The sequence below is a fragment of the Fistularia commersonii genome, chromosome 29 (genome assembly GCF_037954325.1).
Source record: "Fistularia commersonii isolate RoL2024-O1a breed Wild chromosome 29, RoL_Fcom_v1.0, whole genome shotgun sequence".
NCBI classification, from domain to species: domain Eukaryota; kingdom Metazoa; phylum Chordata; class Actinopteri; order Syngnathiformes; family Fistulariidae; genus Fistularia; species Fistularia commersonii.
Window position 1 is genome coordinate 7,613,269 of NC_141312.1, and position 14,973 is coordinate 7,628,241.

Consider the following 14,973-nt stretch of genomic DNA (forward strand, 5'->3'; position numbering starts at 1 on the left):
TGTTTCTGAAACACGTGCCTTAAGCCGTGAGCGAGGCGTTTTAATCCCCGGTATGCACGGGGACCGAAAGATAACCGGGCAGCTTCCGCCAGCCGTTGTGTTTAATTGTGTAAATCTGACCCAAACACCAAATGTCCTGTAAACCGTGAGCATCCAAAAGGGAAAAAAAAAAACAGCAACAAAACATAATTCTGACTTGGATTTCATGCTGACAACACTCATATAGCAAACAAACATTTTCAATGTTCCCATATTCCTCTTTATATAAGCCTTTAAGTGGCCTCCTGTCTGTACATTGAAGGCAAAGTCACATTTACTTTCATGCTTGAGCGTGTGTGTGTGTGTGTGTACGTGTGTTGGTGCAAGTTGGCAATTGTTAAGGCCTGGGTGCCCGTGCAGACACATGTAGTGCACATGTAGCATGTGCGCTAAATGTGTGTGTCTATTTCGCATCTTGCAATGCCACATAGGTTGATGAAGGTCAGTGCATTGCTCAAGCCCTGTTGTCCCCCAAAGGAGAGTGTGTGTGTCGGCCCATGTGAATGCCACACATACTGTATGTCACTCACATGTATCGCACATGTAGCATGTGTGCTAAATGTATGTGTGTGTCTGTGTGCATGTGAATGCCCGCATGCCCATGCACACACACATACTGTATGTAGCACACATGTAGCATGTGTGCGAAAAAAATGTGTCTGTGTCTGTGTGCATGTGAATGCCTCCGCGCACATGCACACACATATGTAGCACACATGTAGCCTACTACTAAATGTGTGTCTACTCCCCGTGGTGTGATGCCCTATAGGTTGATGTCAGCGCTTCCTGTGCTTTCCTGTTGCCCAAAATAATTTGCAGTTGTGCGCAAGTGTCCATACGTGTATGTGTGTGTGAGTGCGTGCCCATGCACACACACGTAGCACACATGTAGCCTGAGCGCTAAGTGTGTGTGTACTCCGCTTGGTGTGATGCCTTACAGTTTGATATAGGTCAGTGCTTCCTGTGCTTCCCTTTTTGCCCAAAGCATTGCGCGTGTCTGTGTGACCGTGCGTGTCCGTGTGTGTCGGCGCACGTATGTAGCATGCACGCTAATTGTGTGTCTTTTCCTCATAATGTGATGCCATATAGGTTGATGTAATTCATTGCTTCTTGTGCTTCCCCGTTTGCCCAAAGAAGTGTGTGTGTGTGTGTTTGTGCGTGTGTGTGTGTGTTTGGCTCTCTGCCTGGGGTCATCCCCAGATATACATGTGACATTGGCCTTGAAACTATTATCTGCATGCCGCTGGCCAAAAAAAGGGAGGCGGGCGTCAGGTGGGCTTTCCCTGCGCGACATCAAACGTGTCACGCTGTTGCCATCGTCTTCGAACATGCACGCTTTGCACATGTGCGTGCATGCGTGCGTTTGTGCGCAGTTGATGCATGCGATTTCATGTTGTTTCTCTTTGAGGGTGGTAGGCAGGGGGGCCCGGCTGAAGTCTAATGACTGTCAAATGCTATTACATACGTGCACACACAAGCGCAAAATGCTTCCTGACAGATGCTCTGGGCTCTGATGTATTGATCTCAGCGGGCTTGCATTTGCCCCCATCCAGACCCGGCTTAGTCATACTGCACTCTCGATGAAAATGGAATAATGTGTGTGGTGTGTGTGTGTGTGTAATCTGTATTCCCGTTATACGTTTCATCATTTACCTTTTTATTTCCTCACATCCGCGTCTATATCGAGGTTGGCTCCGCATGTGAGGCGGGATGCTATAAAAGTCGAGGGGGAAAAAAATCGGTGATATCTGGACGTTTTTTTTTTTCCCAGTGTGTCGAGATTTATCAAAGTCAGAGGGCAGTCGATCTCGATTAAAAATCCAACACGTGATATTTCCGTGTCAGTGCGTTACATGTCATTTTGTCGATTTTATGGTATTTACCGTCATTTTTTTATTACCCTGAATTTTTTTTTTTTAATGGCTTCATTTCCAAAGTCCCCACTTTTTTCTATATAAAATGGTTTGGTGCGTCAGTGTAGGTGAATATATAAATTTCCTTTGATTGATTTCTTTCATCGCTGGTTGACTGTTCACTGAAGATAACTTATCTCGGCTCAACATAAGCAAATAAAGCATTTTTACTGGTCATCACTTTTTTTCCCTACTGATTCATACTGTCGTTTCTTCCCCTGTCCTCCCAGTCATTTCTCAGTTCTGTCCGATATTTATTTACATCACTGCTCACTGTCATGTTGTCCCTGATGGCGTCCGTAAATGATGGCATGTTCCATCAGAAATATCCACCACTTGCCAAAAAGCAGATTTAGAATTCATGCCTGTGGATGACATTGTTGCCGTCTATAGGCAGGGAGGTCAAAGCTGTTTGGCTGCTGTTGCTCAGGCAGTGTGTTATGAGGGAAACTATTTCTCTGTGATTCGATCATGTCCCCATGTGACAGTCAACAAATTAATGTTTAAATTTCATTAATAAATGGAACTGTTTTTGCTTCATTTAAACCTATAAAGGTTCAAGGTTATATCACACCACATAAAAAACCACAAATTACAACATCACATTAATGCAATACACCTTACCATTCTCATTCATCCACACCTCCTCCTATTGGTGGTTCATGTTGATTTACTTAACTGACTGAGGAATGAATGAATACATCATATGAATATTTATAGTACCAGTAATCCCTTGTTTGTAAGAAGGGTTATGTTCCAGAACCAGCCGCACTAAATGAAAAATCAAGTAGCAATCCTATTTTAATTTGATTTTATATATATATATTTTGTTTTACTTTATTTTATTTTATTTCCTTTTCTTAAAGCTTTATAACCCTCCCCACACTCTATGATTAGCATCTTCCTGTGTTGCTTTGGTTCGGTGCCCGATACCTCGGAAGGTGCAGAACATTCGTGCGCCAGGGGTTGAAATAAATTCACGGATAATTCATTTGGAGTAACGCTACGAGTAGCGCTCACACATCAGTGTGACAAAGTAATAATGGACAAAGCGAGATGCTGAATGCATGCTATGCGTAGGAGAAGGCTATAGAAGCTGAGCGAATCAGAACCCAGGATACAGGACCTTTTGTCCTTTTGCTACCCTAGAAAAGGCTTATTTTACCATAAAAATAATTGAAATAATGAATATATAAAAATACATTTTTACTGCAAAAAATGTGGTGTGGTAAAAAATCTGCACTATAAATTTTGATAAAAAAAAAGTTGAAATTCCACACAAGATGAACCGCTACGTGGCGACGGACTACTGTGACTTGTATCTTCAGCCAGATTTGGATAGTTGATCTGCTAAGATTTTTTGTAAGACTCTGCCTCAACAACTGAGGTTTGGACTTTCACCTCACAGCCAGAAGATCCCTAGTTTATGTTCTCCCTGTGTCTGCATTGGTTTCCTCCCACAGTCCAAAGTAAGTCAATTGGAGACCCCATAAAAAATATTGCCTAGACAAGTGAGTGCAGCATCCCCATGAAAAGCAGCATGTGAAATAAATAGTTGAATTCTTCTCTGCATCTACCTGCTAGCACAACAACATGCAGTTTCCTCACAAATTATACATCTGCTTGCTTTTTTTTTTTTTCCCCATGTTTAGAATGTATGGGTCATGCTGCTTTGTCCAGCACCCTATTCCTGCAACATGGCTATATAATTAAATACATTTCAAGCTTTCAATGCTGAACAAATGGATCTAATGGCAGGCTGAATGGTAAAAATGTTTTGGATCACGTTGGGCTGTAACCGCGCTTAATAATTGCTCGCTGATTAGACATCCATTTTCATCATCCCGGAAATGCAGGACCGATATGTTATTACTCCCGTGGTAAAAGAGTGCAGTACGAGAAGGATAAAATACATTGCCCCCGCAATGCAAATCAAAATTATCCCCAGTAAGGCTATTGGATTTTACATTCGGTAGACCGATGGCTCATGTGCCGTACCAATCTTGCCTGAAACGGAATTTCGAGTGGATCTCAAGTGCCGGTGCTATTACTGTAATCCTGAGGAACCTTTAGATTATTCGACTGAATGGGTCCGCTGTAGCTAAAAAAAAAAAAACAAAGACAGAGACCGTGTCTTCTTCCCTTGAGCATCACAATGATAACACCGCAGAGAATCAATCAGAAAAAGATGGAAAATTAGACTGTGGCAGTGCTCGAGGGGGATTTTCCAGGCATGCGAGTCTATTTTCTGGCTCAGAGCTGATACCGCGGCCATAAAATGCACGTATCTGAGTTCAAAAGCCCAGGCGTCTGCCGTACGGGGGCTCCGTTAAGTCTGCGTCTTTATAGCCAACAGAGACACTCCGCGTAAGGTGGCGTCTCCTCAACTTAGTCGTGATTCCGACGCGACCGGGGGTTGACCTTTTTCCGTCGCGCGTTTTTTTTTTTTTTTTTCCGCACAAAGAGGTCAAAGTAGCAAGAATTAATCAAGTCTTATTTCTCCACCTGCGAGGAAGAACCTCGGCCGATCCGATATCGATTTAAAAAAAAAAAAAACTGTCCTTGGCCCCCCGCAGCCGCGAGACATCTCACTGCCCCCACATCACCTCGGTAAATTTAAAATGCGGCAGGGGCGTGCTGGCGGGCAGACCGTCGGCCGTGAGCGATGTACAGTATGCGGGCTTGGGATAACAGATAACAAGAACGATGCATGCAGCATTATTCCCTCCTTGCAACACAGAGACGATCCCTTTACCTGTTCATCTTCCCGTATGTTTATTTACTTTAAATCCAATGTTTCTAATCACAGTATGCAAGGACTGTGCAGCTCGTGCGGAGAAAAGGAAGCCAGGTGTTACTTTAAAAACCAAAGTGACGCTATATGGTGACAGCCCCCCCCCCCCTTGCTTTTTCCTCATTCATTCTCTTCATTGATGCTCTTTTATAGTTTGTACTATGCTCTTGCGAGAACTCAGCGTTTCTCATCAACTCTCGTCTGAGTCCACGGTGAGATAAAACGGCGTGTTTAATAATACACCATGCGCCAACACATGTATAATTCACCTCACACAGAGGGAGGCTTTTTTTTTTTTTTTTAAACCCCCCCACCCCCTCCTGCGGGACTATGATACTAGCTTCTATCATTTTAAATGCGTAAACCATAAGTGATAGTGGGGGAGGCGGAGGGTGGAATCAAAGAAGCATCTTCTCCAGCCGGCGAGTGTTGCCAGATAGTTTTTAACATGAAGGGGAAGATGCCCGGTTAAAGTCCCCGTTAATGAAAACCAGAAGTCCCAGTCCTCACAAGCAGTAAAAGTAATCGTAGCAATGGGAGTTTGAACAACACGAGCTGATGCAGGCACAAAAGAGATTTCCAAGACAACGCCTCCGATGATTATTATTGTTCTATTTTATCGCCTTACCGCTGTGAGCCTTCCCGAGTCACCGATAATGATTTTGTTAACTCTTTACATCATCACTGTTCCTATCCTGAAGCAACATTCAGGAGGTGAATCAAAACGGCCATCACGGTTGGTCAGTTTTATTGCAGTTAAGTCAGATTTTATTGATATGGCACCAGTTGACAAGACAGTTGTCAGGACCACGCTCTTTGAAATGTTTTTACAGAAATCCAACAGTGCCTTTGAGCAAATACTTGGCAACAGCAGCGGGGAGAAACTGCAGGAACCTTGGAGAGATACCAGTTTAATGTTGGCGGCCTTATGCTTGACCAATTGGGGTTATAAGAGAGAGAAAGAGAAGGACATAGAGATAGATAGCAAGAGTGTGATAGAGACACAGTGGGTTGTGAGTGTTAGGGAGGGACGGGCACAAATGATCTATTACCACTAATAACAGTGGCGTTGACAGTTACATGGTAATTGCTGTAATGATACAATAATAGCTTTAATATTCATAATTAAAATTTCAAACATCTGTAAGTTAATGGGCTTGAATGGACTTTTAAAAAGACACGAGAGACTAAATTCACACTGTGTAACTCAATGTCGAAATGTATAAAATCTGTACAACAGAACATAGCATTAATTGTTACCCAGTTAGAAGACAAATGTTGGAAAATGAATAGTTTTTTTTTGTTCTTGCTAGCAAATGTATACCGTAGCCAAGTTAAATCTCTATTCCGTAGCCCTTTCTGTGACACTAGTTTATTTAAATCCTGGACAATCCTGTTTTGTACACATACACCCAGTCCCATTCAAAAATGTACCACAGCAGCCATTAATGTATTTATCTATATGTCAATAGATAAATAGTAAAACACGAAAAGAAATTAAGGCATTTTAATCGCACTTTCACAGTGGAATATTTCTCAGTGCCTTCGTTTCAGGAGGGCAGATAAAATCACCACACAGTGTGATAGCATGATGGACAAAGCGGATGAGACAACCCTGGTTGGAATATATATAAATATAAGAAAAATAGGAAAGTAGAGACCAGACGGAGGTAGAAACCAGAATGCTTTCCTGTGCTGTTTATGCGTGAAGGAGTTTGCGTAATACAGGAACACCTCCGCCCTCGGTTAGCATCACTAAACATTTTTGAGCTAACATGCAGGTCGGCAATGTTAGCTTTGGTACATAATGCTAACTTTGCAGCTGAAGACAACAGTTTTGCTAATATGAGTGAGCTCAGTGTTGCCTGTCAACATCGAATTGTATGTCGGTGCTCAAAATCATAACCTAAAACGTTAAAATGTACTCGCCCAAGTTGAACAGATGAACCAAGGGCTTACAGACGGCGCTGCAGATCCATTTAGCTAATGAGGATTATAGATTGCCATCCAAAAAGACGTCAAAAATGGAAGGTGTGTTTTCTGCATTCATCTGTCAGTGTGTTTTATGGACTGATGGGGAAAATATAAACATTTTGATGTGTACGTTGATTGATATATATTTTTTTTTCATGTCAAATATTGAGTTGAAATTAAAAAAATTATCAATTTTGATGACTTGATTACAAAGCCTCCAAAAAATTAGATAAGCTTTCAATCGAGGCCTACCCCTACTTTCTCATTTTGAAAGATAATTTCATCAGTATCTTTGTTGACATCCACTGAAAAATAAAACCAGCACCAATGAATTAATTCATACATTCATTTATTTGTTTGTTCATAATGGACTGCTTATCCTGCTCTCAGGGTCACAGGGTGGCCGGAGCCTATCCTAGCAGAGCGAGAGGACAGGTCGCCAGTCAGTCCAAGCAAAACAGTTGTAGACAAGCAACTGACTCACTTATTTACACATCAGGGAATTTCTGGGTGTCAAATTAACCTTCTTTATTATTTTTTTATTTTTTTTTTTAGGTGGGGGGTTGTTCCGATATTGCACCTGCCACCGCCAACTGATTTATACCTTTGCCTTGTATCAGTGCTGCAGGTTATGGCATTGCTGAATGCACTCCTGTGATATACAGCCTCCCTGGGCCACGGCTGTAGCGTCAACTCATATAGCACGTGCACGATCCCGTGACGGAGCGCTACTGCCCAGCGGACAAATAACTCCTCAATGCTGTTAACATACTTGCCAAAGAAACGTGATTGTGACTTGCGGCGGGATTCTGACAATCAGATCTGATGTGCGGAAAAAGTGCTCGTCGCCTGAGAGGGGAACCCCCCAAAAAGAAAAAAATGCTTTTATCCAGATAAGTTTTTCTGCCTTTGCATTTGCACAATGTATATTTACTCGATCCATGATCGTACAAACTGTTTATTGCACACCGACAAGCAAAAATGCCTCGATGCAGCGTTCGGTTATGCATTATCTGCAGCGTAAACAAACAGACTATAATCAGCAAACAACAGCACAGCCATTATCGCTTCCCAGCAGAGTGGCTGCCACCCGCTATCTCTGTCCTTTTAGTCACACAAATTCACTCATTAGTCATCTGTAACATGCAGACGCGCCGCACGTAATCGCTGACAGAACGCCGAGGAGCGTCTCTGCAAACCCAATGTTGTGCTGAGTGTGATGGTTTATCCTCGTTCCGCATCTGGATGATTCTCGCAAAACTGGAATTGGCGGATAAAACGGTCTTAATTCGATTCCATCCCGTAATGAGCCATTAGGAAGAGATTGTGCGTTTTATCTTGATTTTGGACATTAAATCATAATCGCTTCCCACACGGAAATCTTTTCTCGGTCTTTACACTTATTGTCTGTGAATCTTAAAACTTTTTTAGCTCTAAATGGGGGGATGATTGGTGCCGAAACCGCATTTTTGTCCAGGCACAACGTTCAGCAGAAAGGGATTACACGGTCTCCCCGGGGTGCCCATGATCAGTATGAGCCTTGGCCTTACATTTAAACCCATCTATCCAATATACTAGATAGTAGACGGCAGCAGAGTGGTTAGCTCTTCCGCCTCGTAGGCAAGAAGGTCCTCGTTCAATCCCGACCGGGGGGGCTTTCGTCCAGGTGGCAGTTTCTCTCACCGTCCAAAAACACGCAATAGGTTGATTGGAGATCTGAAAATTGCCCAGACCTGAATGGTTGTATGTCTCCATATGTGGCCCCGGGATTGACGGGGTCCACAGTGGACCCCGTCTCTCATAAAGGGAAAGTTAAAGCTACATAACTGCTGGATAAGCAGTAAAGAAAATAAATGAATGAACAAATGATGCCTTGTAGAGGACCGGTGACTCCTTCCCTTTACCATGTAGATGAAGTTATTTAAGAGAAACTGCTCTCGGCTGCAAACTGCCTGCCCCTGGTGGAAGTTCCCTTATTTTGTTCATTTTTTTTCTTTTGCTTCATTTTTATCTTGATAGAAATATATTTTAACATCTACTTTCAACAACAAATTTGACAGAGGCAGAGAAATGCACCCATTTTTAAGTGAAGTCATGGCCAAAAGTTTTGAGAATGACACAACCATAGAAACATCTGGCAAACACCTAAAAACCCTGAAGGAACATAGTCTGTGAAAGTGTCATTCTCAAGACCTTTGGTCATGACTTTAGTATTGATAGTGATGTTTTGTGAATTGTATTTCACCTATAAGCCTATCCCAGCTGTCATTAGATGAGAGCTGGCGTTTATGTGGACCAATCACATATATAGAGACATTCAACCGTCCACTCTCTCATTAGCACTACTGGGCATTTTAGTCTCTAATAAACGTACTGTTTGTTTTTGGACAGTCGGGCCGAACTAGAGGGCCCTCTGTCGCAACAAGATGTTTTTGCCGTGAGGCAGAAGCATTAAGAACTGCGTCAGCATGCAGCCCTGTATGTATATTTATAAATTAATCAGTATCTAATGTTGTAGAAATGGTTTTCTTTACCCATTCCAGGTGAGAGTATTGGCAGTGAGAAGCCATCCGAGGCTGACGTCTACCATCAATCAAAGATGCGTGGAATCGGTTCTCTGAGCAAAAGTGCAAATAAACAAATCTCAAGTTTGGAGTCGATTCAGTCAGGGTGGTGACAGACTGAGAGCTGAGAGATTCAGAGGGGTGTTGTTGCCTCTGAAAGGTATAGAGAATGACAGGTGTCAGATCAATACCACCTATCACAGAGTCAGATCCCTCTCGTGCCCTGACAGGAGTCTGTACTCGGCCTCTTTAAAAAGCCAATTCCATCACGCCCACTTAACTCACTCTTTACTTAGCCTGTTTAAAAGAGCACGGCATTTTTAGTTAATTTGTTGTCGCTGGTTTTACGTAGGAGGCTTTTTCTTTGAATGTTGACAAGAGGTTTCTCAACAATGCCGTCTCCTTGCGTCGTCATCTTCTCGCGCTGCACCCCCAGTTGCTGATGCTTTTGACGGCGCGCGCTCATGAAAATTTAACATCCCATTCATCCTGACTGGGACAAGCCGAACGCAACAGGCACTCGAGAAGTGTTGCTCTCTTTACACTTCACTGCAAGCATCTACCTCCCTTCAGGAGTCTGGAATATAGTCTGTAAATAGCACATCGTCGTCGCAAGAAGTCCTAGCAGGGAAGACCTGAAGAAAAACAGTTCAGGACTGATTCGAAAGAAAAAGAAGAGCAAATTTGTTGATATAAAAGAAATAAGAAGGACCATGCGTGTAAATGCCCTTTGCTAACATCGCTAACAACTTTTTCTTTCCCACTCCACATTGCCCGTTTGAAAAGATATTGGTCAAAGTCCTTTTGTCCTTCATCTATTTGGCCGACCCTGCGCTCAGGGTCACAGGGGCTGCTGTCTCAACATTAGAACTCCACATTGAAGGGACCTTGCTGATGAGGCAGAAGCGCTAACCACTGCGTTGCAGTGCCGCCCTATTGGCTGAAGTGCAAAAAAGTATTTCTCTTAAACCCATTGTTTTCAGAGAGAATGAAATAATTGAAAATAAGAAGAGTTAGATGTTTGCTCTTTGCATGTGATGTAATCTAAATCATGATGTTTTTGCTACGCTAATTGTAGTATCATAATATGATCGACACATTTCAACTCAAGCTAATCCATTAAATGGCATTATAGCCATGTAACAGAAGAGGAAATAGAGTACTGAAATTAAATATTGAATTATTGTATATTTATTCCCTGAATTTACTATACAGGACTGCCTCAGAAAATTAGAGATTGTGATATAGTTCTTTATATTCTGTAATGCAATTACAAAAACAAAAATGTCATACATTCTGGATTCATTGCAAATCAACTGAAATATTGGAGGCCTTTTATTATTTTAATATTGCTGATTATGGCTAACATCTTAAGAAAACTCACAAATATTAGAATATCATGAAAAAGTAATTTTTGTTTTTTTAATCGCATTACAGAAGATAAAGAACTTTAACACAATATTCTAATTTTCTGAGACAGTCCTGTATACCCAGTGATTAATCCATTAGCCCGAGGGTTCTCAGTAAACTCCCTGGGAACTTGCTTTACTCAGAAAAACCTGGTGGTATCCATTTTCCTGTTTTATTTAACTTGTTACCTCTGTGAACTTCTTTTCCTTTTGGCTTTTCCCCTCAGGGGTCGCCACAGCCAATCAACTCTCTCCATCTAACCCTTTTCTCTGTATCCTCTTCTCTCACATCAACTAACTTCATGTCTTCTTTCACTATATCCATATATCTTCTCTTTGGTCTTCCTCTAAACTTCCTGCCTGCTCGTTCCAATCCCAGCATCCTTCAACTTTAATATTCACTATCCCTCCTCTGTACATGATCATCCGAGTCTGGCTTCTCTGACCTTTTCTCCAAAACATCCAACATGTGCTGCCCCTCTGATGGACTCATTCCTGTTCCCATCCATTGTTGTCACTCCCCAAGAGAACCTCACCATCTTCATCTCTGCTTCCTGTCTTTTCCTCAATGCTATTGCCTCCAAACCGTACAACATTGCAGGTGTCACCACTGTCTTGTGCACATTTCCCTCTCTATCTTTAATCACCAGTACCTGCTGCATGTTCTTCCCATCTTATCATCTCCTCATCAGCTTGTATAAATTATTCTCTCTCGCCTTACTTTCTAACCTAGCATACAAGTCATCAAGCGCCCTTTGTTTGGCCTTTACTACCTTTGTCTTTACCTTGCACTGCCTCTCCCTTTACTCCTGTCTGTTCTGTTCAGTTCCCTCTATGTCCCACTTTGTCTTTGTTAGCCTCTCACTCTGAAAATACTCCTCTTCCTCATGCCCCTACCGAGACTCCTTATCTATTTTCCTTCCAGACAACACACCGAGTACTCTCTTACCTCTCTTCCTGATCACATTTGCTGTAATTGACCGGTCATCTGGAAGCAACACTCCTCCCAAAACCATACAACACTCCTTTTTCAGCTTCCATCACTTCATCCTCTGCTCTGCCTTTGTCTTCTTCGCCTTCCTTGTCACTTGATTCATCCTACAAACCTTCATCCTATGCTGTCCGGCCACACTCTCATCTACCACTACTTTGCAGATTCCATCGTCTTTTCAAGATGTCTACATGCGTGCTCCTACCTCCGATCTTATACCCTTTGTCCCTGTTTTTCCCGGAAAATAAGTATTCGCTTCAGCCTTTTCCATCCTTTTTTGCAAAGTATACCACCTTCTGTCACTCACTGTTCCTATCCTAGATGCCAAACCTGCCCATCATTTCATCATCACCTCTATTTCCTGCACCAGCATGTCCACTGAAGTCAACAGCTACCACCCTCTCACCCCTGGGAATATTCTGCATCACTTCGTCTCACTCAGTCCAGAATTTTTCTTCTCCGCCAACCCACATCCCACCTGTGGGGCATAACCACTAACAACATTTATAATCACACCTTCAATTTTAGCTTCAGACTCATCAGTCTTTCTGACACTTTTTCCACCTCCAGAACATTCCAAGCAAACTCCGCCTTCAAGATAACTCCTACTCCATTTCTCTTCCTGTCAGTACCATCATAGTTCAACTTAAAACCTGCTCCCAATCTTCTAGCCTTGTTACCTTTCCACCTAGTCTCCTGGACAACACAGTATATCCACCTTTCTTTTCGGCAGTCCCTATTCTAACTCCAAGACTCTTGCCTTTGCTCTTCTCTCACAATCTTCCTTTCATTCTTCGACCCACAGTAGCCAGTTTTCCACTCGTACCCTGCAGAGCATTGTGCGGCAGCCTTAGGTTTGATTTGCATAGTTGTTGTCCGGACGCCCTTCCTGCCGCAACCCTCTGCATTTATAAGTGCTTGGAACTGGCTTAGAAAGACACTGACTTTTGCCCGTGGGAGGCTACATTTTGTCACCCGTGATTTAACTGCACAAAAGAGAAAGAAAGAAGATCCTGAGTTTTAATGTGGTTAAAAGCTAGTAACAGCTACGGTGCAGTGATGTTAAGGCTTACCTTCAGGTAAGGCTGCACCTCATGGACTTCGCCTGGTACCTCTTACACAGAAACATGAATGCATCAAATAATCATCAAAATCTTTTCACAATGAAAGCTGTTCTAATGAATGTTTTAAATTGCTTATAGCGTTGTACCAAAGAAGTGTCACTGCACCTTTTGGATCATCACTCTTTGCAACTAAAACTGATGGTAGTGTCGCCGCAAACAATGAAAGGAGTGGACGGGAGATTACCAGCCATGGCAGCTCCAAGGGGGAGCAGCTTTGAAGGCATTAGCCTTGAATTAGGGCTGGAACTGTGGCAGTTTGAAGAACCACAGGCTCTGGACAGCTTCCCATGGGACTCATTAGGGACAACGCAAGATGGCTAGATAGAGGATGTGGAGAACAGCTAACAACACACGAAGTAGACACACCCGATCACTCATCTTCACATATGCTATCTCTGCGTCTTTGCCTGTCGCGTATTTATGCAAGCAGACACAAAGCCTGGGCCAACTAAAAGCCCCGGAGCATGACAGAGTGCAAAAGTAATTGGCAAAAACTGATGTGTCAGGACCGCTCTGTGCAGCCGGCATCATGCAAATGGCGGGAACATGCTCTGTCAGAATGGGAAAACGAATTAGAAATAAAGCACACTCAAACACAGACACAATGGTGTTTTGGGAAATTTCAGATGTGCAAAAGCCGTAAGCCGTATGTGTTTGTTTTACTGGGTCGTTATTGTGTCGGCGGAGTTAATTTATTTCACTTGTTTGGTGAGCGCCGGTTCATTAGCTACAACAGCTTTGGCTCATTGTGACTTTTAGAGCATCTCAAGAGTTGATGTCACGGTAAGTGTCATTACGCCACTTGTGTTCTCACACAGCTTGTGAGCATCGCTGTATATATCCCTGGGTGTGTGTGTGAGTGTGTGCATGTGCACGTGTGGGTGTGTGTATTGGGAGCAGGCTGTGCCTTGACACCCTACATTTATTTCTTCTACAGCTCAATGACAGAGCTCCATATGGTCTCTCAAAGTTTGTACCTCACACGCCCATCACTTTGTGATTTATTATGTTTTTATGGGCAGTGCCCCCTAGCAAACACACACACACACACACACACACACACACACACACACACACGCACTCAACTTATTGCGTATACATTGAATGGAACGTCCCCGTTTAAAGGACAACACATTTCGCAAAAATGCTTTTTGTATCAGCTGTGGAACTATTAGCTTCTAAAATCAGACTTGTATTTCTTAAAAGCTGCAAACTGAGTAAGCAAATGCGTTCTAATGTATGTTAAAAATAAAGAACAATACAGTGCAGGCATTTGCACCCCTCTCCCCCCAAGAAAAGCGTTCTTGAATAAAATTAAAGTCCTCGTTGAGCAAGAAAAGTAAAAAAAGAAAAAAAAAAAAGATTAACGATTGCATTGTCAGTGCTGTTACTTTAATGGAAGCTGATGAGCAAGATGTCTGTCGTGTAACATGTCTTGAGTGTCTTAAGTTACTGACACCCCCGAAATTGAGCAGAATCACTTGTTTTTTCTGGTTAGTTTGCCACTTCTAAAAGTCTGCAGCACAAGTTCCCACCATTGCTTATACAGCAGCAAAACCTGTCCAGCACAAATTTTCTTCGAGGAACTACAATCCCCCGCCCCAGGAGAACTTTTTGGTCATGTAGGACCACAGTAGGGACCATGGGAGGGACCGCATTAGGTTCTGGTGTGACGTGAAAGTCTGCAAAGTGTATCTCAAACACCAAACTGATAACCAAACCACCGCTGGCGAGCGAATTCGCCACAGAATCCATGTTTTGCATTGCGCAGCTAATAACAACGGCTGATCAGACAGGTTGAAGTTTGTTTTTTTTTTTCTCCCTCCCTCCCAAACTCAGTACTTATTCAGGTGAAAACATTCTGCTGTGAGCCATGGAAGCCATGGTTCTTTCCATTTCTTGCTAGTCGCACCAAAAGAGGCATTTTTAAAAGCGCTGAACCACAAAAAATGTCAGGTAATGGGCATGGCTTATGAGTTCCACCAGTCACCTGCGTCATTTGAGTTCCTATGGAAATATAAAAAGATCCTTGGAGTCGGAGCTAGAATAGTTCCAGCAAGTGAGGTCCATGATCCTGGTTTGCTTTGCTGTATGGATGCATGAAAGAGCTCCCAAGTTACTGAAAAAGTCCTAGGAACCCCCGCAAAAAAGTTCCTAACGGAGGG

General features: G+C 42.8%; 1 protein-coding gene across 1 annotated transcript in view; it reads right to left on the minus strand.

Annotated features, from left to right (window-relative positions):
* Nucleotides 1-14,973, minus strand: part of kctd16b (potassium channel tetramerization domain containing 16b) — an 87,427-nt gene that overhangs the window by 10,799 nt on the left and 61,655 nt on the right. The window lies entirely within an intron of this gene.